This window comes from Callospermophilus lateralis, chromosome 2 (assembly GCF_048772815.1).
Source record: "Callospermophilus lateralis isolate mCalLat2 chromosome 2, mCalLat2.hap1, whole genome shotgun sequence".
NCBI lineage: Eukaryota > Metazoa > Chordata > Mammalia > Rodentia > Sciuridae > Callospermophilus > Callospermophilus lateralis.
This window is the reverse complement of record NC_135306.1, coordinates 79,362,282-79,387,254: the sequence shown is the minus strand read 5'-3', so window position 1 is coordinate 79,387,254 and position 24,973 is coordinate 79,362,282. Positions and strand designations below refer to the sequence as shown.

Below are 24,973 nucleotides of genomic sequence, written 5' to 3'. Positions count from 1 at the left end.
TATGGTCCAGCCAAATTGGATCACTGTTTGTTCCCTGTGCTTTTCTACTTCTGGCCTTGCGCATGCCATCCCTTCTGCTGGTAATGCTTCATCCCCCATCTGTGCCTTCTGAAATCTGACTCGTGGCTTAATGCCCAGTTCAGCTGCCTCCTCCTCAGCGGTGAAAGCATTCTATGATCATCCCAACAGGAAGAGAGGTTCCTTTTGGATTTCTAGGGTCCTCGCTCCTTCTCCGCAGGAACCCCACTTTAGGGTGCCTTGCATGGTAGCCACTGTGGGCATGTATCATCTATGGCTCTTTGGACCGAGTTAGATTCCTGGGTGTAGGAATCAAACCTAATTAATTTTTTTTTTTTTTAATTTTCTCCACCATCTAGCCCAGTGCTTTTGGCATTAAAAAAAAAAAAAAAAGAAGAAGAAAAAGAAAAACAAAAACAAAATGCTATTTATTACTGCATAAATAGGAAACTGAAAATCACAATTCTAGAAGAGGTGTGAGTAAACAGATGGATACAGCAGTAGGTAACGGGTGGTATTTTGCCTTCGAAAACAGCAAATCAACTTGTAAAGTCTGATAACTTTTTCCAGGTTTCAGGCCAGAGAGTTATTTTCATGCATGATCAATAACACATTTAACAATTTGTTCAAAAGTAAATAAAAAAGATCCATATAAAGAATAGGCAGTCAATTCCTGTTCACTAAAATAAGGAGACATATTTATGCACATGCAGGAGACCTAATGGGAAAACAGAGCAATGGCCCAAGACTCTGGTCCAAGGACATGTTGTTAACCGCCTAGAAACTATGTTTACTGAAAACAGCAGACTTTGGGCATCGCCGGGCCCCTGTAGTTCCTGGCAATCATTTTTGCTCTGAACTTTAAAACATGAATAACTAATTCACATCAGTTCATTGACTTCACTGACTTAGTTTTTACTTATTTATTTTCTCTTGGTGTAGCATATATTCATGAAAAAATGAAAATACATAGAAATACATTCTTTGACTAAACTCTGACACAAAACTGGGGTCAAACTTATCATTTACAGAAACGTTTTGGCTTTTAAATAAATAATTTTCTTTAACTGGGCCCTATTAGTATAAACACCATTATGAATGGGCACATTTTTTCTTTTGGCGGTGTTTATTTTCAGTCGCGTCTAAATACATTACTTCTTATTCCAACACTATTGGTTGCCAAAGTTATAATAATAAATTTATCAAAGGGAAATGCCTGCCCTGCAGACATTCTCGGTTACGAGAAGGGCAACACATGTGTTAGTCAGGAGGAGGGCCGTTGCTTGAAGTTGTCATGTAACTAGTTGGTAAACCAGGGCATCTATAGGTGTGTAGATGATTGATGTAGATGATTGATGTTTGATTCCTGGACACTTTTTTTTTTTTTTTTTTTTAGTGTCACAGTGTACCCAAGTGGTGCAGAAAATTAGAAAATTCTTTCTTCTGCAAAATTTTAAGCTCAAGGGATAGTAGTGGAGATATATAGGCATCTGAGAGGGACAACTTTCCACCCAGGACTGAATCCTAGTTTAGTGTCATAAAATAAGGAAAGAAAAATATTGTTTTTCAGGAAGAGGGGGTACTTTGTCATCCAGGGACTTACCAAGGAGCACTAGTGAGGCACACATGGACCAAGGCCTTTTCAGCACTGTGTGGGAAGAAACATCCCAGCCAGGGACTGCTTGGTTCATTGTGCTGGTTTTGCATTGAGCATGTCCATGGTGAGGTTAGCCTTAATGTGGAGATGGAGCCAGATAGTTGTAAAACTTTGGATCCCATTGGTGAACTGCTTCTATTGTCAGAATCAGGCATCTGGCCTTCTTTACCTGTTATTTACTTTTAATTCATTTGATGGATACCTTCTTTGTGGCCATTACTTGGCTTCCTGTATAATTTTGCTTATTATTAGGAAATGTGCTCAATGTGCTAGCACAGAGAACTTTGTTATTTTTTGTTGCACCTATTTCTCTCAAGTCAAAAAAGTTAAGTTCAATAACCTTGTGACCTAGTTAAAGCAAGTGAATCTGTCCCCAGTATTAACAAAATCTCCTTTCTGAGGCTATGAAGCTGAGAGCCAGTCCCTGGACTGCGATGAAGCACATTCACAAAGGAACAGCCATCTTGTAAGGCTGCACAGACATTTCACCAGATGGAGGCAGGAAAGTGATTGTTCTGAGTATTCTCTGACAGTGGAACCACCGGCCTACGTGTTTGGAGGTTTGTGCCATGCTAGGCAAGTGCTCCACCCCTGAGCCACAACTCCAGCCCTGGTTTTTACATTTCTGAAGGAACACTGAGACCCTACTACAAAGATAGGGATTATTAAGTTTCTCAAAATGTTACTATTAGCTTCAATGATTTTTTTTTTTAACTGCTTTTTTTAAAAAAAAAAAACCCAGTTGACCAAGTCTGTTGCAGTAACTGGTCATTGAGGCAAATATTTCCTGCTGCCCTGACAGGTTTCCAGAAGTTTTACTTCATTATCTTTGATCACTTTATCTGGATGTCAGTTCAGGGTAGCTGGTGATAGAACTTCACTGCCTTTCTGCTCTATCTCTAAAGTTTTATAGTATTGGCACCAGACTCTGTCTGGCAGAGTGATTCCATGAAGAGGATCAATTAGCCTGGTTATGACTCCAGAAGGTCTGGACTCCAAAGAGACAGAGCTCTGTATAAATAGGGCTAACCCCTCCGAAGTTACTGGAACTTCAAAGCTCACTTTGCGTTTTACTGGAAGGGTGTTCTTCAGAGGCCAAAGGAGTGTTCTTTATATACACAGGAAAACTTCTCACAGGAAAATACTTCTTGTTCCTGATAAGAGAAAATTATTCCTGGGGTTAGCATGATTTAAAAAAGTGATGTAAAGTACAAGGAAGAGCATCTTATCTACTGAAGGAAGTCTGTCCCTCTAATATTTAATGCTTACTAATGTTTGAAATGCACTGATGAACTTTGGCAATTATTTCAGTTGACCATTTTCTCTCTTTCTATTCAATGCTGGAGATTGGACCCAGGGGTGCTCTACTACTGAGCTACATCCCCAGACCTTTTTACATTTTTGTTTTGAGATAGGGTCTTGCTAAGTTGCCACGGCTGGCTTCAAACTTGCAGTTCTCCTGTGGAGCTTGCAAATTGCTGGGATTTCAGGTGTGCATCACCACTACTGGCCAGTTGCCCATTTTCTCTCAATGCTTGGCACTACTTTTAGATATGCCTTTTATTCTTTCTCAGAAACACCAGCCATCTCATGGAAATAGACACAGGAATCATAATAGAGGCCCAATTACACACCATAGACTCGTGAAAGAATTCTCATTGGTAAAAGACTGGAATAATCACTGTGGTCTACGACAACTATGTGTGAGTATGGCTGGTAAGGATTTTAAGTGTAAAGAATTGATTTTCATGTTTTCCACTGAAGTGCTGAATTTTAATCACACATACATTTTTGTACACTTGATATTTCTCTGTGTGTGTTTGCAAAGTGCTTACCCACATATTTCATCTTGATCCTTACAATATCTATGTATTAAGAAGGTACATATTGTTATCACCATTTTATTTATGAACAATCTATGAGTCTCCCAGAGGTTAAGTGGTTTGCTTGATGATAATAAATGGAAAAGAAAATTCCACTAAATATATGTATATATTTGGCTGCTTCTTTTATGTGTCTTCTTGGATCTTTAACCAACTTAATGTCCAAAATGCCTACTCATTCACCAGTTGGAGTACCACCATTTTTGCCTTAGGTGTTGGAAACCCATGCATCACTCTTGAAGGATTTTGTTTTTAGTAATCTTCTACCTCTAAAACCTACTCAACACAAATTAGTCACCCCTTTTAAAATGTGTATGGTCTCCACTTCTGTCCATCATTACAGCCAACATCCTGACTGAATCATTGCCATCTCTGTTGGGCTACAAAGTTGTGTCCTACATTATACTCACCTCCAGTCAATTCTCTACTCATCAGATAGTTGATTAAATATGTGAAGCAGATAATCTTTCACTCTTGTTAAAATCTTACAATGCTTCTCATTGCTCCTGGAGTAAAATCTAAATTCTTTATCCTGACCTGTATGATCTGCTCAACCTCATTTTGTGCTTCCTGTCCCTTGTCCATTATATTCCATCCACTCTAATCTTTCTTTCAGATTCTTTTTAAAAAATATTTATTTTTTAGTTGTAGTAGGATCCAATACTTTTATTTTATTTATTTATTTTTATGTGGTGCTGAGGATTGAACCCAGGGCCTTGCACATGCTAGGTGAGTGCTCTACTGCTGAGCCACGACCCCAGCCCTCTTTCAGATTCTTAAGCATGCAAACTCTACTCTGTCACTTTAGCACCTTTGTACAGCCTATTCAATCTGTCTGGAATGTTCTTGACATGCCTGGATCCTTACTTTCTTAAGGTCTTAGCTTAATATTATTCTTATATAGAGGCCTTTAATAAAAATCTTATCTAAAACAGCCCACTTGCATTTTCTATGTAATCACTCATTGTTTTCTTCACAGCACTTACCACAATTAATATTTTGGAATTTGTGTATATTATTTCTCTTTTTGAACATAAGCTTCACCAGGGCAGGGGCTATATTTTACTTGTTTGCATTATGTCCTGAGATCTTAGTACACCATGTTAAGTATATTAGATTCTCAATAGATATTTGTAGACTAAATGAAACGCATAATTCAAATGTCTCAATGAGAAATAAAGATACTTTAAAGTGAAGTGTTTTACCCAAAGTAGAAACAAGGAATTAGTGACTGGATCCATCCCTTTCTATTTTTGGTATTGGATTTAGTTTGACAATGATGTAAAGATATTAAAAATAGCTGGATCATTCATTCAGTTGTTGGGTGAGACTGGCTCCATTTTAAGTTGCTTGTTTGCCTTAGGTAGGTAAAATGTCATAACTCTGCAGTTATAATGTAATCAAGATCTTTTAGCCTATTTCTGAATGTTAGGAGTCTGGTTTACCTACCAATGCACATTCCTGATGACTCATAAGAACAGTATAAACCAAGAAGGAACTTAATGACTAAAGGTCACAATTGTTGCAAGGATTGTTCAGTGTGGTCAATGTGGGAAAGGATATTCTTGAAAAATGAACTTTTGTTTTCCATTTTCTATTTGGATCTTCCTTCTTTAGGGCTTGCAGAAATCCTTACAGCGATCTTTTCTAGTGGAAACAGAGGTTGTCCTCAAGGGATTGCCCATGACAGGACCAAACCCTGTGTCCAGCCTTGGAGAGATGTGGGTGTGGAAGATGGCACTGAGTCAATGCCTGTTGGGATCCAGCCTTGGATCCAGTTTTGTTTCTAGCCATCACATCACCTTGGCTCATTGTTGGTCCCCTTCACAGATTCCTTTGGGCGTCAATGCGCCTATCTGCCACTGTTGTGAGGGTTGACTGCTAACACTTCAGCATTTAGAAATGCTCACACATACTTCTCATCACCAACCCAAGGGCAGTGCTTAGCCAATGGTTGACGGATTACGTAGGTAAAAATTCTGGGTTTCTTGCTTGAGGCAGGAAAACTCTGTGGTTCTCTTCATGCTCCAAAGTCCTCTGTGACAGCAGACAAAAAGTAAACTTTGTCTAAACTTTTAGTCTCCCCAGCTACTGTTCTATTTCCCATCACTCCATCACAGATTTTATAGGAAACATGCCCTACATAACTCACTTGTATACTCTTCCCAGGCCCAGACACTGAGGAAATCTGACCTAGAACACTTTGGATTTGGAATCTATTCTAAGTGACAGAGTTGAGGAATTCTCTTGGTGGCTCAGTGCCGCTGTCTGGCTGGGCACAAGATCACGAGCCACTCAAACAGGAACAAACTTTATTTGAAAGAACCGCCAATAACACGTCCGCCCGGGAAGCTTCCCGATCCACCCACACGGCGTTCTGCTGGTTCCTTCCCGGAACTCTAGCGCAAGCGCCTCCCCGGAATTCCCTCCTACTGCACTTTCCCAACCAATGGGAACTCTCCAGGAGTCCCGTAGCAGGAGTCCGGTATCCATATGAATGTACTTTTTAACATAATCGTATCATCTCAATGGCTAGCTGGCATCACCTTTCAATCAAAAATGCCATGCATCATATTAATTGGCTGTGGCTCCCAGCATCTCCCCCTTTCTGTTTAATTAAGCAACAAGTAATGTGGCTAGGGACCGTGCCTGTTAGGTTTGTCCAATTCAACATATGGTTCTTACCCGTCATTGGAAAACTGACCTTTAGGCGTCAGCCTCCTGTCTTAGGTTGATACCATTGCAATTGGATCATACCCGTCACTGACTACCGATCCAGCATATAGCCATACTTGTGGATAGGCCTATGCACCAGTGGGGGGGTGAGGTTCTTTGCCTCACCTCTGTTGGCCCCCAGATTTGGCCTTGGTGCCAGTGGGGGGGTGAGGTTCTTTGCCTCACCTCTGTTGGCCCCCAAAATTAGACCATCACTAGTAGAAGGGAGGAGGATACAGAAATGCCACAACACCAAATCAATTGACGACTCCTAGGGAAAATTGCATCACTGGTGACACATCAGCAAAGATACGCCAGCATTACCATAATTTGTTGTATCAACAGATAGATCACAGTGCATACAAGTGATACATAGTCCAGGCAAGTTTTGTAAGCAGTTCAAAGTGGAGGAATCTATCAATATGTCCATTTCCTCCCAAGATCATTGATGTATCAGTTTATACAGTTTGTTGTGATAATTATCGAAGAAGTTGTAGTTTGGTTTCATCTTTGTCTTCACCGGCACTGGGATGAAAAATAAGAATTCTGACAATGATGTTAAAGAGAGAAAGAAAAAAAAAAAAAATGTAACATTTTAACAGGTACTAAGAAAACATTTTTTTTTTTTTTTAGAACAATTTATATTATCTTGAACAGAATTATTAAATATAATGAAAAGGAAAGATGAAAATAAACAAACAGATTTGTTAACCTGCTTATTTGTACACATATTAAAATAATTTTTAACAGCTGTTTACCCAATTTAAATTAAACCATTAAAATTACGTGAATAATAAAAAGTACTTGGATCCATTTTTTTTTTTTTTTTTTTTTTTTTTGAGCACTCCTCATATATGATCTATGGACATACGCACATATAGACACATAACACAAAACAGAAGTGTGCACATATAACATACAACACATAAGACAATAGTAAAGGCCTTGTAGTTTCACCTAGGTGAAATCTCCATTGCAATGTTAAAAACTCCACAGTTAAAAAATAAAACTGATCAGAAAAACATCAACCTAGGTCTGTATGAGCTCAAAAATAAAATAGAACCTATGATATGGAAAAATGCAATAATAAAATAGATATTGAAAAAAGCATCCTGGTTAATCAGTCGCAGATGTAAGAATGGCCAAGCTGGAGTTCTGGATATCAGCTGTTATGGATTTGAGTCAAATTATCTTCTTTTTGATCTGTAGAAATCGTTTTAGTTAGTCTTTCTGGAATCCAAATCGGCTGCTGTTCTCCCTGTGGAAACACGCAAACAGAGCCCCGACTCCAGACAATTACTGGGTCAGGACCTTTCCATTGTCCTGTTAGAATATCTTTCCAAAGAACTTTAGGCTTATGCACATTTTTTGGATACATATGCCTTTCCGCAGCACTAAGTCCTGATGAATCCAAATTTAAAAAGTTTAGAGTAAAGAGGGTTATTTTAAGTTTATCTTTGGGGGATATATACCCCTTTCCAATTCCCTCCTTTTGTTTTAATAAGTACATTTTAATAGTTTGATGAGCTCTTTCAACTATGCCTTGTCCCTGTGGATTGTATGGAATTCCTGTTATGTGAGTAATGCCAAATGATGAGCAGAATTGTTTAAAAGAGGTAGAAGCATAACCGGGACCGTTATCTGTTTTTAACTGTTTTGGAACGCCCACAGTGGCAAAATTTTGTAAGCAATGAGCTATAACATCTTTAGTTTTTTCTCCGGCATGAAGGGAGCCCATCAAAAATCCAGAAGAAGTATCAACTGTAACATGCAAATATTTTAATTTTCCAAATTCTGGCAAGTGTGTGACGTCCATCTGCCAAATATGGTTAGGTATCAGTCCTCTAGGATTGACTCCAAGATTAACTTGTGGTAAAAATGTCACACAATTTTGACATTGTTTTATTATATGTCTGGCTTGTTCTTTAGTTATTTTAAAACGTTTTTGTAAAGTATTAGCATTGACATGAAACCTTTTATGAAAATTTATAGCTTCTTCTATTGTGGAGAAAATATGTATGTCATGTGTAGATTTATCTGCTAATTCATTGCCCAAACTAAGGGCTCCAGGCAATCCTGTATGTGCCCTGATATGTCCTATAAAGAATGGATCTTTTCTGTCCCAGATTAGACTTTGTATAGTGGAAAACAAAGAGAAAACAGTAGAAGAAGGGGAAATCCTACCTGCATCTTCAAGGGATACTATAGCATTAACTACATATTGACTATCAGAAAATAAATTAAATACGGAATCTTTAAACATCATAAAAGCTTGTAATACTGCATTAAGCTCTACCTTTTGAGCTGATTGTTTGGGTACTAAAAATGTAAAAGTTTGATCAGGGGTAACTACTGCTGCTGTACCATTATTTGACCCATCAGTGAATATATTTGGAGCATTCATGATAGGGGTCTTTCTTGTCATTTTTGGAAAAACTACAGGATGCTTAGACCAAAAAGACAACAAAGGATTAGATGGCAAGTGATTATCAAATGAAACATTAGATTTACACATGATTATTGCCCAAGTATTTAACTCATTGGCTAACTCATCAATTTGATCCATAGTATATGGAGTAATAATTTTATTGGGAGAAATCCCAAACACTCCCTTTGCTGCTTTTATTCCTTTGAGTATTAATTGTCCTACAGCCTCAGGATATCTAGTAAGAATAGTATTAGGAGAATAAGATAAATGTATCCACAATAATGGACCTTCTTGCCAAAATACTCCTGTAGGAATATTTTTTGTTGGTAGTACAATAAATAATAAAGGCAAACTTATATCAATTCTATCCAAGTGCATATTTTCCATATATGTTTCAATGATTTTTAATGCCTTTCTTGCTTCAGGCGTTAGCATGCGGGGTGAATTTGGATCTGATGGACCTTTTAGGATATCAAATAAAGGTCCTAGCTCTCCTGTTGGTATGCCTAGATAAGGCCTTATCCAATTTATGTCTCCCAATAACTTTTGAAAGTCATTAAGTGATTTGAGTTGATCTACTCGTATTTGAATTTTTGGTGGACGGACCATGGTTGAGGATAACAGGACTCCTAGATAATTAATTGGAAGATTTAATTGTACTTTATCTATTGCTATCTCTAGATTATAATTTTTTAATAAGTTTGTAAGTGTGGCATAACATTCCAGCAATATGTTTTTATCTTTATGTGCCAATAATACATCATCCATATAGTGAAATATTTGTAGTTCAGGATTTTGATTTCTAAGTGGTTGGATTGCTTTGTTAACATAAATTTGACACATAGTTGGACTATTAGCCATCCCCTGAGGGAGTACTTTCCATTCATATCTCTGATCAGGACCTTCATGATTTAGTGCAGGGATAGTAAATGCAAAATGTGGACTATCCTCAGGATGAATAGGAATTGAAAAAAAACAATCTTTAATATCTATAGCTAAAACATACCAGGTTTTTGGTAAAGCAGACAATTGGGGAATCCCTGATTGAGCAGGTCCCATAATAACCATCTCATTATTAATGGCTCTTAAATCTTGTAATAATCTCCATTTACCAGATTTCTTTTTAATAACAAAAATGGGAGTATTATGGGGAGATATGGAAGGTTGTATATGTCCTTTCGCTAATTGTTGTTTAACCAGATCATGGGCTACTTGTATCTTTTCTTTAGTCAGGGGCCACTGAGGAACCCACACTGGTCTTTCTGATTTCCAAGTAATTTTTATTGTCTCAGTGGCCCTTTCTGAAAATCCAACCCATGTCTGTCTGTTCCTTGATCTATTTGAATTGGTGCTGCTATATTTTGTCCTTGTTTTCCTAATCTTTTTTCTTTTTTAAAACCTTGTTTAGCCCTAGTAGTGGGCGCATTAGGATTGATGTTATTTGTTAACGTTAAACCTAATTGATCTAGGACATCTCGTCCCCATAAATTTATAGGAAGATGATCCAATACATATGGCTGTATAGTTCCCTCACATCCTTCAGGATCCTTCCAATCTAATACCATTGCACTTCTATGGGGATTAGTAGCCACTCCTAGGCCTCGAAGCGTTTGAGTGGCTTGTTGTAATGGCCAATGTTTTGGCCATTCCTGACTAGATATGATGCTAAGGTCTGCACCTGTGTCCAGTAGCCCATTAAAGTCGTATCCTTGAATATTTAGTTTTAGCATGGGGCGAGAATCTAAATTTAAAGACAGCATAGCCCAATCTACACCTGTGGAGCCCAATCCCCTGGTACCTCTTTCTACAGTACGACTAGAAAATTTATCATGTAGGCTGGGTATTATTAGTAACTGTGCTATTCTATCCCCTGGTGAGATAACTGATATGCCTCTTGGAGAACTAGCTATAATTTTTATTTCACCTTCATAATCGGGATCAATTACCCCGGGACTTATCATAAGTCCTTTTAGTGTGGAAGAACTGCGTCCCAATAATAAGCCTACCGTTCCTTGGGGAAGAGGTCCTTTTACTCCTGTGGGAATGATTTGAATTCCCATCTCTGGAGTTAGTACTGCTCTTGCGGAGGCGCAGATGTCCAGCCCTGCGCTCCCTCTAGTTTGTCTGATGAGGGATTTAATGGATAATGTGTCCTGGGCACTACCTTGATGGTGCTGCTGGGTTCCTCCATTGCCCCGTATATTTGTGGTTTTGGGCCCCGGAGCATTGGGCCCTCCAGTCCGTTTTTTGGCAATGGAGCCTGATGCCTTTCTCCACGATATCGTGGGTAAACACTTGATCCTTGTCCGTTTTTTGATAACGGAGTGCCCTCTATGGTGGTTTGAGAACGGCATTCATTAGCCCAATGTCTCCCTCTACGGCATCGTGGGCAAATACCTGGTATTCTATTCCTTTGATACCTAGCTTTGTTAAACCCTCCTCCTATGGGGCAATTCCTTTTAAAATGTCCTGTCTGATCACAATTGTAGCATGTTTTTGGCCTGGCATCTAAAGCCTGTTGTACTGCTGCTAAGACTTGTCCTTGTTCATTAATGTCTCTACATAATTTAATATATGTGTTTAAATCTTCATGTTTCCATGGTCTAATGACCTCTCTGCAGCAACGATTTGCTTGGTCATAAGCCAGTTGTTTTATAAATGGCATTGCTTGTTCTACATCTCCAAATATCCTAGAAGCTGTCTGAATAAGCCTATCTACAAATTCAGCGTAAGGTTCGTTAGTTCCTTGTATTACCTTAGATAACTGTCCTTGTAAATCTCCATGCCCCTGTAAAGTTTTCCATGCCCTAACTGCATCTGCAGCAATTTGTGCGTATACACCAGGATCATATTCAATTTGTTGCCGTTGACCCTCATAAGGTCCCTTTCCTAACAACATCTCCAGATTTCTTTGAGGGTAACCGGCTGCTGTATTTCGCCTAGCTGTCTCCATGCAGAATTCCTCATTGGCAACCTTCCATAACAAATATTGTCCTCCATTTAGCACAGATCGACACATGTTAGCCCAATCTGCTGGTGTCATGTCTAAGTTGGTAATAGATTCAACCATGCTTATGGTGAAGGGTGCTTGCGGGCCATAGGTTGTTACAGCCTCTTTTAATTGCTTTACTGTTTTGAAATCTAGAGCGCGATGAATTCGTTGCCCTCCTGCCTGCTCAAGTACAGGGCATGCTAGTCTTTGGGATCTTGCCTTAGGATTTTGTGCATTAACTACAGGAATTGAGGGCCGCTCAGCTCTTACGCCCTCTGGTGATAGAACGGAGTTAGTAGCAGCCTCCTGTTGTAACTCCCCAACTGATGGTCGTTTTTCCTCTAAGCTTTCTTTCTTCAAATTTTCCTCTGTCTGACTAGCTGGAGAGACCTTCTCTTTTGCTTGACCTGACATGTTTTCTACCACAGTTTGGACCTCTAACAATTTACTTAACAGTTTTTCGGTTTGTTTTTTACTAGTTTCTAATCTACTATAAAGGTAACGCAACCCAGTAAGGTAGCATAAAACAAAGCCGAAACAGAATGAAACAAAAACGGAGCAAAGAATAGTTGTATCAATTTTCTCTTTCTCCGGGCCAAACAACTTCAAGCCTTGAGCCAACCATTTTTCCCAGTTTGCCTGAGAAAATTCTAGGGATAGGCAGCTTGAAACAAAAACAAAATAAATCAAAAGAAGAACACATTGTTTTTTGAAATGGTCACCCATTCTGTCGCCTTCCCTCAGGGGCGAGCAATTTTACTCACCTCCAAGCTTCAGGCGCTCCCCGTACAGGGCCACCAGTTGCCGCTGTCTGGCTGGGCACAAGATCACGAGCCACTCAAACAGGAACAAACTTTATTTGAAAGAACCGCCAATAACACGTCCGCCCGGGAAGCTTCCCGATCCACCCACACGGCGTTCTGCTGGTTCCTTCCCGGAACTCTAGCGCAAGCGCCTCCCCGGAATTCCCTCCTACTGCACTTTCCCAACCAATGGGAACTCTCCAGGAGTCCCGTAGCAGGAGTCCGGTATCCATATGAATGTACTTTTTAACATAATCGTATCATCTCAATGGCTAGCTGGCATCACCTTTCAATCAAAAATGCCATGCATCATATTAATTGGCTGTGGCTCCCAGCAGCTCAGAATGCCAACATCCTTATTATCATACTCTGGAGTACCAGTGACAGTCCTCAGGAATGGGGTGTGCCCACGAATTTTCCATTTTGAATTTCAGTCTGACCCATCTCAGCTATGAAGGGAATGGGTGCTACTTGTATGACAACACCACAGTCTTCAGGGCTGAGTAGAAATGGAGTGCTATTTCAAGAACTAAGCATCCTTCTGTGCCCACCTGCCAGTTAGTTACAGGTTAAGCACCCTTGGCATTTCCATTTCAACTATCCCCAAAGAAGCTCGTCTTGTAAGAAAATAATGTGTTCAATGTTCATTTGCTTACCATGTCTTTAATTCTCCTTATCTTCCTTCTTGCCATCTTTTGTTATAGTATGGGCCAATTTAGCTCTAGACAACTTGATTCGTCCCACAAGAGGCAGGTCTTCTCCTAGGAAGTATAGTAATTAAATATTGTCACAGGTTGAGCTGCCCAAGAAACTGACTTTGGGCAGAAATGAGCACATGACACTTATGTAGAAATGCTAAACAGATCTGTAGCTCTGGGAGGGAAGAGGAGGATGCAGGACTAGGCTAAGGGAGAACTGAACAGCAATGCAGTCTTGATAGAAGTCTCAAGTCAACTCATGGGGAGGTTTGGGGATGATCATTCAGAATCATCCTGGCCTGGGCCAAGGAGCTGGGCCTGCTCACTACAATGTCAATTATTCATCAACCATGGGCTTCCCCAGGAAGGGGGTGATCTTTAGTGTTGGGACTTTCTTCAGTAGAGGAATTCTTGCAGGTGGCTGACAGTTGAGGGTGGGATGTCTGCCTGCAGCACTCCCTGGGGTGGCAGACTAATTCTCCATTCCTAAAGAGGAATATGAGTGGTATAGGAACATGTGTAGTCCCTTCTGTGCTTAAAAAATCCAAGGGAAAATGGAGACCCAATCTACTGCTCAAAGATTGACTTTATGTGGCCTCATTCCCTGAGGTCACATTTCCCTCAAGAGTCTGACTCAAAGAATGTAACAGGAAAACTCATCCAGGTGTGTTAATTGTGGGCTCTGTGTACTTCTAGGTTTAAGTTGGTTGGGGCTGGATTTGAGTGCAGACTTATTTCCATAGTGCCTTCTACTTGTCAGTCCAAGAATAAAATAGAGTTGTTTGACATCCTGGTTGTTCTACTAGAGGATGGTGTTTTTGTAACATAAGATCATGAATTCTATTTCTGGTATCGTAAGATTTAAATTTAGCTGGGAGCTGGACTGGCTGTGTGTCTTTGAACACATATCTATTAAAAGAAAGCCCTGGGCTATGAGAAAAATGCTTATCATAGCCTCTCCCAGTGTTTTGGCAACTTCGAAAGAAGGGAGAATATTTGAGAAGTGAGAAAGTTAATAGAAATTTGAGTAGACACGGGATAACTAGATTCAGGAAAGTGTCGATAAAGTTAAAGATGTCAATTAATTGACTTGATCAAACTTCCAACACTTTGCATTTTTATAAACATGCATATTTCATTATGGGTTTTATATTTTTTCAGGTAAAAGTATATATACAGTGAGTACTTTTTTCTGTAAAAAGAAATGATAGCTGATCAGTTATGACATTTTAAAATTATGAGTTATAGGACATTTTACAAATTACTACTCACACATAGTGCTTGGATAGATGGTACATGTTGGAATAGTCTATCAAATTGTAGAAGGTTTAGTCTAAACTCCAGATTTTCTTTAACTCTCTAACTAAACGTCTGGTAGGCCAGCACACGTATGAAAACGGCTTAGAATGCTGCCAAAACCTAATGAAGGATTGGTGTTACTGGGATGCAGAGTTAGCATTATGGATTTCATGAGCTTCTCAGGAGAAGTGAAGCCTCTTCACTTTAATTTAGGCAGTACCTCTATCAGTAAACAACTCTGATAAAACTTTAATCCCATCATGGTTTATAGTCCTGCTACTGAAACATGGTAACAAGTCATTTGTCATATGAATAGAGTTTCAAAAATGGTCTAAATGTAGCTTCAGGGTACCTGTGGGAGGGGTTGATTCTGCTCCTGGATGCTGTTATTGCATGAAAACTCTAAATAGGAGATTGTGTCTTTCTTAGTTTCTTTTCTTTCTTTTTTTTTTTTTTCAATTGGAAAATGTGGTGGAGAAAAGAAGGCAGGTTTTTTTTTTTTTTTTTGTCCTTTTGCATATCCGTATTGGGGAACCAAATAAAATCCAGAAGACCTAATAAGATTTAGCTTTCCAGCAATATAAATAATTTAATCAGATTAATGACATTGTTCTACCTGAGGGGTTCCATAATTAGTGGATTATTGAAGCCACGTGAAAGTTATCTGCCATTAGCACCTGGAGGAATTCCTGTTGTCTTAGACCATGGAATCGAGTGATATGAATATTCCTGTCATGCAAACTGTAAAGATAATAAGCCCCTGGCATTTTGTAAGCTATATAAATCCACAGATTTCACATTAAATATTTAAGGCACAGGAGGTGTTATTTGTTAGACTATAGATAAAAGGAGTTCAAGGCTTCAGCCCTTATTTTTCTTTTCAGGAAGTCTCTCTCTTTGTTGAAGGTACTTTCAAGTCTTCATTATTGTGTTTTTTTGCTCTTTAGTTTGTGGATTGCTTCAGTTCCTCTGGAGATATTCTTTGGATTTTGTATGAGAAACATTCACAATCTTTTTACAGGTTTGTCCTTTTTATATAAAAAGGAAATTCATACCAGGAGCGCAAACAGATATGAATCAAGCAATATCTCAATATATAGCAAATACTAGAAATCTGTGAAAAGATCATCTCATTACTCTTTCCCTAAAATATCTAAAAACCAAGTTTTTCCTCCTCAGCTTTAGAGGTTTCATTCCTTTTGTTTACATGTTATTTAGCTATGGGAAAGAGTCTGGCCTTTAAATGTAGACCTATTATTTAGCTTTTAGATCTTTGTAAGACATTTCATATAAAAAAATAATAAATCATAAATTAAAAATGCTATGTGAGATTGCATGTCTAAGTGGCTGATGTAGAAAATACTGTCGCCATATCTTTTATAGAGAGAAAATAGAACTGATTTGGTTTAGTAGGCTACACCCCAACATGTGATTTTCAGATTCAAGCACTTCCCATTGGGAAAGGTGCTGTTTCTTTAACTGAGTTTCATTTACATATACACCTATATTCAAATGGGTGAGAGGAAGAGAGATGGAGGAAGGGGCTGCCTGTAGACTCAAAGGCAGGTTAGGGAAATGAGGAGTCAGTGGGTGAAGTAGCCCAAGGCTAGCAACAGAGGAGAGCTCTCACCACACCACATCTCCTGAAACGAAATGGGAGGAGATGGTAACCAGTCTCTTACTGTTGCAGAAAAAACACCGCCTAGCAAGAATTAACATGAATTATCATCATCAGCAAGGGACCAAAGCTGCTGGCAATTCATGCTGGCAGGAAGTGGCTGGTGGAATAAATACCCCCAAATCTCTTTCCTCACAACTTCCAGGATCTTACCTCCCATTGACTGAACTTAACTGGAAGCCAGAGAGCAACAGAGCTCTACTATTGCTATCTGTAGAAGTCAGGACAATTGGGATGGGTGGAGAATGGACGTGAGTGGGACATAGTCTGTGAGAGTCAGTGTAGGAGAGAACATGACTTTCAATCAGAATTTTCATGTTAGGTGACGAGATTCACCATCCCCATTCCTGCAATTGTCCTAAGTTCATAGATCAAATATATAGTTTCATAAATAGCTTGATAGTGTTGGCTCTCTTTGTTTTTCATGTGTTACAATACAGATCAGTGTAATGTTAACATTCAGTGAAAATTTACTCTCCAACATGTCTTAAAATTTTAAAAGTGATTATAGCTATCCCTACCTATTCTCTTCAGGGGTAACATAAGAGTTTTTGTTTGTTAGTTTGTGTTGGGATGGGGCCTTGTACATGCAACACAAATGGTGTGTATATTATTTTATGCTTATTCTATTTTATGCCTTCTGAAAGGCATTGATGCATTGTTACAGATTTTTTTTTTTTTTGGAAGAGGAGAAAGAAGGTACATTTTTGCATAGTCGCAAAGGGTCATGCTTAATTTATACTGTCATTTTCAGTTTTCCTTGTATGAGGAAGTATGAACATATAAAGCTGAGGGTTAGTACCTAGACTGTCGTTTTTTTTCTATATGGCTAAGTCCATATCTTTGGTATCATTTGCCAATTGTTCTGTGAAGTTAGCCAGCACAGGCAACAAGGAGGAGTGAAACGCCTGTGGGGCATTAGCACCCTCTATGCAGCTCACAGGAACAGCAGAGGACCTTTTGCAACTCCTGAACGTGTGATGTTTTTAACTGAAGAAATTTAAGATTGCCACACTGTGTTAAAACTTGAGTGGAGATGACCAATGACCTTGGCCTACTTAAGATGAGTTGTGTTGTGTGTGTTTAAGAGGACAGTGCAGTTAAAAGTATTTATGTAATTGCTCTGTAGAGAGCCCTGGACATTAGCATGAGGTTATAAATTACCATGACTTTCTCAGAAAGTTCTCAGTGGGGTGGTCCTGGAACTTACGCACGTAATTGTTGCATGCTCATCAAGTATGGAGTCACCAGGAGGACAAACCAGGCCCTAAGTTCCTGGTAGGCTGCAGAATCAATTGAATTATAATATACACGTAATTCTTCCCTCAGCAGCAGTTATAAAACATATGTCGGAAATTTATCACCTCCTCTTTAGAGAGACTAAATAACCAGCCAATGCTGTCTTTCATCTTCCTGAAGTCAGTAGTGGTCTAAATAAATCAGTTCTAAACAAATACCTTTTAAAACCTTTTACCCTATTTAAAATGATAGACTTTCCTAAGCCCTTATCAAATTATCATGGTGCCTTTTGCCCTGTCTCTGTCTCCATTAGAAACCCGTCTGTTTAGAGATTTCTAACTCAGATTTCCTTGAGGGAGAAAACTTGGCATTGAAGTTGTGAGAGAGAATGAGAGTTATTCATTGTTATTACTTTCTCTCTCTCTCTCTCTCTCTCTCTCTCTCTCTCTTTCTCTCTCTTTTTAGGGCCACATCTCCAAATTGAATTATGGGAACACAAACAAAAGTCTGAATTTCGGGGCTGCTGTTTTTCACTAGTAGTTTGAGCCTTAATGACACAACTAAAGGATCAAATTATATATCTCTGAGAAAAATTTACCCCGTCTGTCCTGGATTTGGGGATATTTTTCTGACCCTTCTCCTTATAATCAACCAAATCTCTTTCCTTCTCCCTCTCCTTATTTTCCTCCCTCTTTCTCTTTCACAAGGCCTGAAGTTCTTAAGTCTATTTCACTTGCTTTTTCCTCAGCTCCCTTTATAATCTGTATTTTTAAATTCTTTTGTTAATCTTTAATATGTGGGTAAAATGTTTCTATTTAGAACATTTAAGATAATTTATAACAAACAGTAATTTTGAGTTAAATATGGAATTATTTGCACATTACAATTTGGAAATTAACTTTTATATGTTCATCTTCTATCTCTTGGACAGTATTGTATATGGGGCAGGAGTCATGGATTTGGCAGGCTGATCTAATGTAGTCAGGTGCGATTTTACCTGTGGGATGCTGCTTATTCAAGGCCATAGAGTTGGGCCAGAGGAAAAATAGCAGAGATTTTTTTGTTTTGTCCTGGGGATTGCACCCAGGGGCACTTTACCACTGAGCTACATCCCCAGTCATTGTTGTTATTATTATTATGGTGCTGAGGCTGGGAGGGAATCACAAATTCAATATTTAGAATGAAGTTGAAGTCCTAATTCCTTGAATTAGGACAATTGCAAAAGTAGTACAACATATTAACATATTGGACAGAATATCATTTAAAAATCTTGTAGGCAAGGGGAACAAAAAACAGTGAAGAATAGCTGGGTTAGTATCTGTGGGAGTAGAGAGGCCCAGAGTTGAGCTTTGGGCTACATTGCCTCTGGGGTTGTTTGTTCTTTCTGGAGGGACTGGTAGAGCAGCTTGCTGTGTTTTCAAAGTGTCACATGGTGAGAATGGAATTGGAGTCCTGGGCCAGAGAGAAGGGGTGGGTAGATTGGTGAGCCCAAAGAGCTGAACCCTAAGAATAAAGGGACTTGGAGGTCATGCCTTCTTGAACTGCCTTTGTAAATAATTTAAGATCCTGAAAGTAGAATGAAATAAACCCATATTGCTAATTCCTTTAGCTATATGCCAAAATTGACCTTAAATTCTCTCTGGTGAAAGATATTCTAATCTTACACTTCAAATTATTTCTGTAAACCATGTTACAAATAAAATGCTTGACAAACAATAAAAATAATCAGATTGATAGTTTTGCCAGAAAGCAGGAATATTATACACACACACACACATACACACACACACACACACACTGAATGGAATTTCTAAAACTAAAAATATACAACTAAATTTGTGGATTTGATACTATCATGGGTTTGATTTGTAACATCCCCCAAAGTCTTATGTGTACAGAGGTGGGGCTTTTAGGCTGTGATTGGATTGTAGGAGTTCTGACCACCTTTTTTTTCTTTTATTAATCCATTAAATGTGTTAATCCATAGATAGTCAAAAGGTCTACTGGGAGATGGAACCTAGTTGAAGGAAGTAGGTCACTGCGGGTGTGTCTTAGAAGGGCTTATCTTCTTCCAGCTCTCCCCTCCCACCTTTTCAATATATTTTTTTTTAGTTGTAGATGGACACAATACCTTTATTTTTAATTATTTATATGTGGTACTGAGGTTCGAACCCAGGGCCTCCCATGTGGGAGGCAAGCATGCTACCATGAGCTATAACCCCAGCCCATCTCCAAGCCCTTTTATCTCTTTCTTTCTTTGCTTCCCACCTGCCACGAGCTGAGCAGCTTTCTCCTGTCTCACCCTTCCACCATGGTGTTCTTTTTCACCTTCAGCTCAGAGCACTGGAGCTGGCTGACCATGGACTGAAACCTCTCAAACTGAGCCAAAATAAACTTTTACTCCTTTAGGGTATTCTTGTCAGATATTTCAGGCACAGTGTTGAAAACACAAGTACTGAACATGATAGACCCTGATGAAGAGAGATTCACAAACTGGAAAGTAGTTCAGAAGAAAATTTTCAGAGGGAAGTAATGAGTGACAAAAGGATGAAAATACTGGAAACAGATGTGAGACATAAGGTTATGGTGACAATCTAATATACTTACAGCTGAGTTTTGAAGGCAAGAACATTGAAAACTGGAAAAAGCAATATTTGCAAAGATAATGGTCAAAAAATTTCTAAGCCTAATTAAAAGACACCAAGTCACATATCAGGAAGTACTAGCTTAGCAGGATAAATAAAAATTTCCTCCCTAAACACAAAGAGAAAATTCTTATAAGCAGGAAGAAAACAAGAGATTAGAGTCAAATAATTAAACTCTCTCAAAGGATTAATAATTAAGCTGGCAACTGACTTAGAAAAATCTAATGTGAAACCAGGAAAGAAATATAAAATTAGACTTAATGTATGAGGGTCAGAAGCTAGTGGGAAGCTGAAATAATAGATGAGAACAGGTATAAGCACTGTGTAAAGATAATAGAAGCCCTGAAGTAAAAAAATTCAGTGGTACAAGTTGGGGAGTACATATGTGGGATGGCATTTTTGGACTCTTTCTAACACATGTTCGTATTGGTTACAGATTTCAGAAATTGACTTTTTATCTATGTCTCTGGTGCTTTTTGTTATTGAAGGAAAAGAGAGACATTACATAGACATTACATAGCGGTTCTACTTCTAAAATGTTATTGTTTGGAAATGAGGTGTCTCTGAAAACAGCTCATGAGTTAGACAATGTAGGAATGTTCAGAGGTGAAGTGAACATTAGATTATGAGAGCTATAACCTAAAAAAGTGGATTAATCCATTTGATGAATCAATAATTTGATTGGATTATTGGGTGGCAAGTGCAGGAAGGTACGGATGGAGGACGTAGGTCACTGGTGGCATGCCCTTGAGAATTATATTTTGTCCTTTTTATCTTTTTCACACTCTTGCCCTCTCTCCCTCTACTGCCTGGCTATCATGAGTTGAACTGCTTTCCTCTGCCATGGCCTTCCTCCAAGATGCTCTGCCTTACCTCTGACCCAGAGTGATGAAGTCTGCCAACTGTAGACTGAACTTCTGAAACCATGAGCCGAAATAAACTTTTTGTCCTCTTAAGTTGTTTTTGTCAGGTCTTTTGGTTACAGTAGTTAAAATCTGACTAACACAGAGATTATACTGGTTTACATGATTCTTTTCATAGTGTTTGATAGAGAAAGTGATGACTAAGCCCTGCCTTGCTTGATGCCAAAAGGCCCACTTGGGTACTGATACCAAGTTTCTCCAAAGCATTTGGTGTCATAGTATTCAGAATTCCAAGAGAGTAACATATGACTATGAAAAAATACTTTATAGGTAAAAAAACCAACAGGAAACTCATACTCAAATACCTGAGTCAAAAATATTTAATATGAACAAACACTTAAAATATTTTGATTTGTACATTTCTAAAAAGAAGCAAACCCTTGAATTCAATAATTCTTGAAATTGATTGGTTCTGTCTAAATATTTGCCTATCTAAAGGAAAATGTTCTCCTTCCTGTTAATGGAACCAATGACTTGCAACCATATTTTAAAGAAAATCTTTCAGCTGTCAAAGTACTAAAAGCAATTTCTCAAAATTTCCAAGAAGTCATTTTAAGAACCAGTGTGCTATGTTCCTACAATGTGTCTCAAGTAATATCGTGCATATTTCCAACCTTTTACCAATTTCCAACTGTATCTATTATCATCTGATTGACAGCACAATTCACATGATGTGGCCTTATCTATTTGATATCAAGATGAAGAAAGCAAGCCAAAGGAAAAATTTTGGCAGATGAAAGACTGAGATTAATGAAGGTGTTTATGATGAGTCTTCAGACAACATGACTATGAGAAGCTGTATCTGAAATTCAAGATGTCTTGAAATAAAGGTAGACTCTGTGAGCATTTTCCAAATAAAGACAGTTCAGATAAGGACAAACGGTTAATGCCTGAATCCATCACAGCAAAAAGATGACAGGTTAGTAGGATATATGCCAGTGATTCAGTCATGAGGAAACGTGGTCATAATAATTGTAGAAATGCCTTTTGGGGACCTTGCTTCCCTGCCTTTGTGACCCGTGAGGAAGACCTTTTACTCTTTTGAGGAATGCTGCAGCTTCACGTGGAAACACTTGGCTGGAAATAAAGATGGGGACAGGGGGAGTGAGGAACAGCAGGAAAGGGGAATGAAATTCCAAATCACATTGTTACATTTTGAGCTTGTACAAAGAGGTAACAATGAACCCCACTATCATGTTTAATTATAAAGCACCAATAGAAAGTTTACAGAATAATAGCACTTACCCCATAGTTTTGTTGCATGCTTTAAATAGGTTTATGTGTGGTTATATATGTGTAGGTATAGCCATGGCACAATTCTTGAGATATTACCAACTCTAAATAAATGTTACATCTTCTTTTTAGCACACAAAAAAGAAATAAAGATGGGCATATATTAGTGTCTGAATTCCATTATGTAGTTAATTAACTGATTTAGAATAAAAAGGGAAATTACTGAAGCAGATGACCGCTTATCATAGCATTCCATGACCTATCTATCCTTTCTTTCTGTAAATCCTTAATGCTAAATGGCTCAAAGTTAGAAACTGTTCTATGTTGATTATCAAACCAAGTGGTAATCTTTATAATCCCTTGGAATATAAATTCTATGAGATGTAGGGTGATGGGAAGCAGAGAGGAAACAAAATTCAAGTGCTCTTTGAAGGCCTTGGCTTTTTACCATCTGCTTGTTGATTCATTGGTCCCATTTCTTCCTCATCTGTTTATTTGCATAGCAGCACCAGCTGCCCCCTCAAATTTGAATTGCCTGACTTAATCAGACAGGCCCCTGATTGAGAACTGAGTTACAAATTGGCAGATGAATACCAAATTGTTTTTAATAAGACACAGAGTTCTGGGTGCTTTGTGCCCATGCTATAACTGTTTGTTGGCAGCTACAATAACCAGCAGAGTTCCTTTCATCTTGAAGAGAAAGGCAAAAGGCATTCAAAGGAAGCCTTTGAATTTTGTACTCAGAAATTCCACTCATCTGCCTAATGTTCTTTTTTTTAATTAGAAGGATACACATATGACTTAATTAATCAAGCCTGTCTTAGGGAATTATGCATTTATTAATGGTTTCTGCACTCAAGCACATTATTAAGGGATTTGTGCTAAGCACCTGACATAAAGCAGACTAATTTTGCTTGCTTTGCTTAATGTATTGAGAAACGGCGTGTTGATCAGATTTCAAAACATTCAAGCTATGAACTAATGTCCTATTTAGAGGGTTTAAAAATTCAGTGCTTTGGCAATCTAGCCTTATAATGCTTTCTGTACAAGGCACTCTGCAACTGGCAAGGAAGAGTAAGTTGATTGTGGGGGTGGGCGGGCACAAAAAATGAAAAGACAGGAAAGAGCAGAGGTGGAAAGCCCCTGAGGGCAAGGCTGAGCAGGGCAAGGTGTGGTCTTTGGAAACTGAACTGGTTTTTGCTCTAGTCTTCCCATAGTTTCTGATACTTGTGTCTAGACTGACTGTGCAAAGATGCTCTGCTGAATGCCTGAGGGCTGAAAGGCTTGTTTGCACATACCATATCATATCCACACAGACATTGTCAGAGCATTGTGTGTGTGAATCCATGTTCTCATGGGTAATCTAATTGAATTCTGAACTCCTTAGATTACTGATCATCTTACAGTTTTCATGCATGACGGTGATTAAAATATATTATCTGGCATCATCAATATGATTATTAAAAAGACATTACAAGTTGAATCAGGAATTCCTCCACATGGACCACAGAATTTAATGGGTCACAATTCTCATTATCATGACTTTAGTAACGAAAAAATAATATTAGTGTATTAAAGAATGCTCTTTGTGTTATCTATAGTGGAAAGAAACATGGTTTGACCAAATACAGAACATTTCATGAATTCAGGGAATTTTTCAAGTGTTTCAGCCGTACCAGGCAGTGGATTAGATGATATTTCCATGAGCTGCAAATAATAAATTCTTTCCATTCAGCATTGTCCTAGAGAAGTAAAGAGCACAGAAGCCCTGTGATGCCTAAGAGAAAGGTCTCTTGGGCCAAAAGGTTATACTGGATTGGATTCCTGGCCCTACCACCAAGCAGCTTAGCAAATGGTGGTAATAGTATCTACTATATAGACTTGTAATGACTGAATGGGATAATACAAGCAAGCGTTCAGTGTGTGTTTACATGATTTTTATTCATTAGTCATCAGTCATCATGGGCTGGGGTGAATACATCTTGATATTTTTTTTTCTTTTTTCTTTTTGGTGGATGTGGGGAGGTGGTAGTGCTGGTGCTGGTGCTGGGAATTGCACTTATGCTAAACAAGTACTCTAGAATTTATAGCTCACCTCTGGCAATTGTTTAGAACTTTGCTGCATGAATTCTATACTATAAAGTTGGCTTCTACTTTATTGTCTTTTCTTTGTTAACCTTTTACTCTAATTTTCTTTCTTCTTTATTTAATATGGATTGTATTGAATCTATGGATTGCTCTTGGTAATATGGCCATTCTAACTATATTAATTCTGCCTATCCCTGAACATTGGAAAATGTTCCATGTTTCAGTGTCTTTCTTTAAATTAAAATAAGCATTGATATATTGTTTCCTTTTTCTGAAATGCCTCTCATTTCTCCTATTGTTAGTTGACTTCTATTCATTCTTCAGCTAGATCAGGAAACCTTTTTCTTATCTGTTGGACTGGGTTACATCCCTTGTTATACACTCTGGTAGTACTCTATTTTTCTTTCTTATCTTGTTACCATTTTATAAGGAAAAAAACCCCAAAAAACAAAACACACACACAAACACACACACACACACACACACACACACACACACACACATACACACAAAACAAACCAAAACCAAACCAAAACAAAACAAAACAAAAAACAAAATCAAAAGACAAAACTCATTGCTTTAATAAGTAGCAGTAACATTGCCATTGGAAAGCTAACTATTGAAAAAATATTTTAGTGTGCTGTTGGAGTAAAGCAAGAATCAACTCCAAATCA

The 24,973-nt window shown here is 38.4% G+C and overlaps 1 pseudogene; it reads right to left on the bottom strand.

The window, feature by feature from the left end:
* Positions 1-24,973, bottom strand: part of LOC143386448 (serine/threonine-protein phosphatase 2A 55 kDa regulatory subunit B beta isoform pseudogene) — a 128,405-nt pseudogene that overhangs the window by 12,981 nt on the left and 90,451 nt on the right.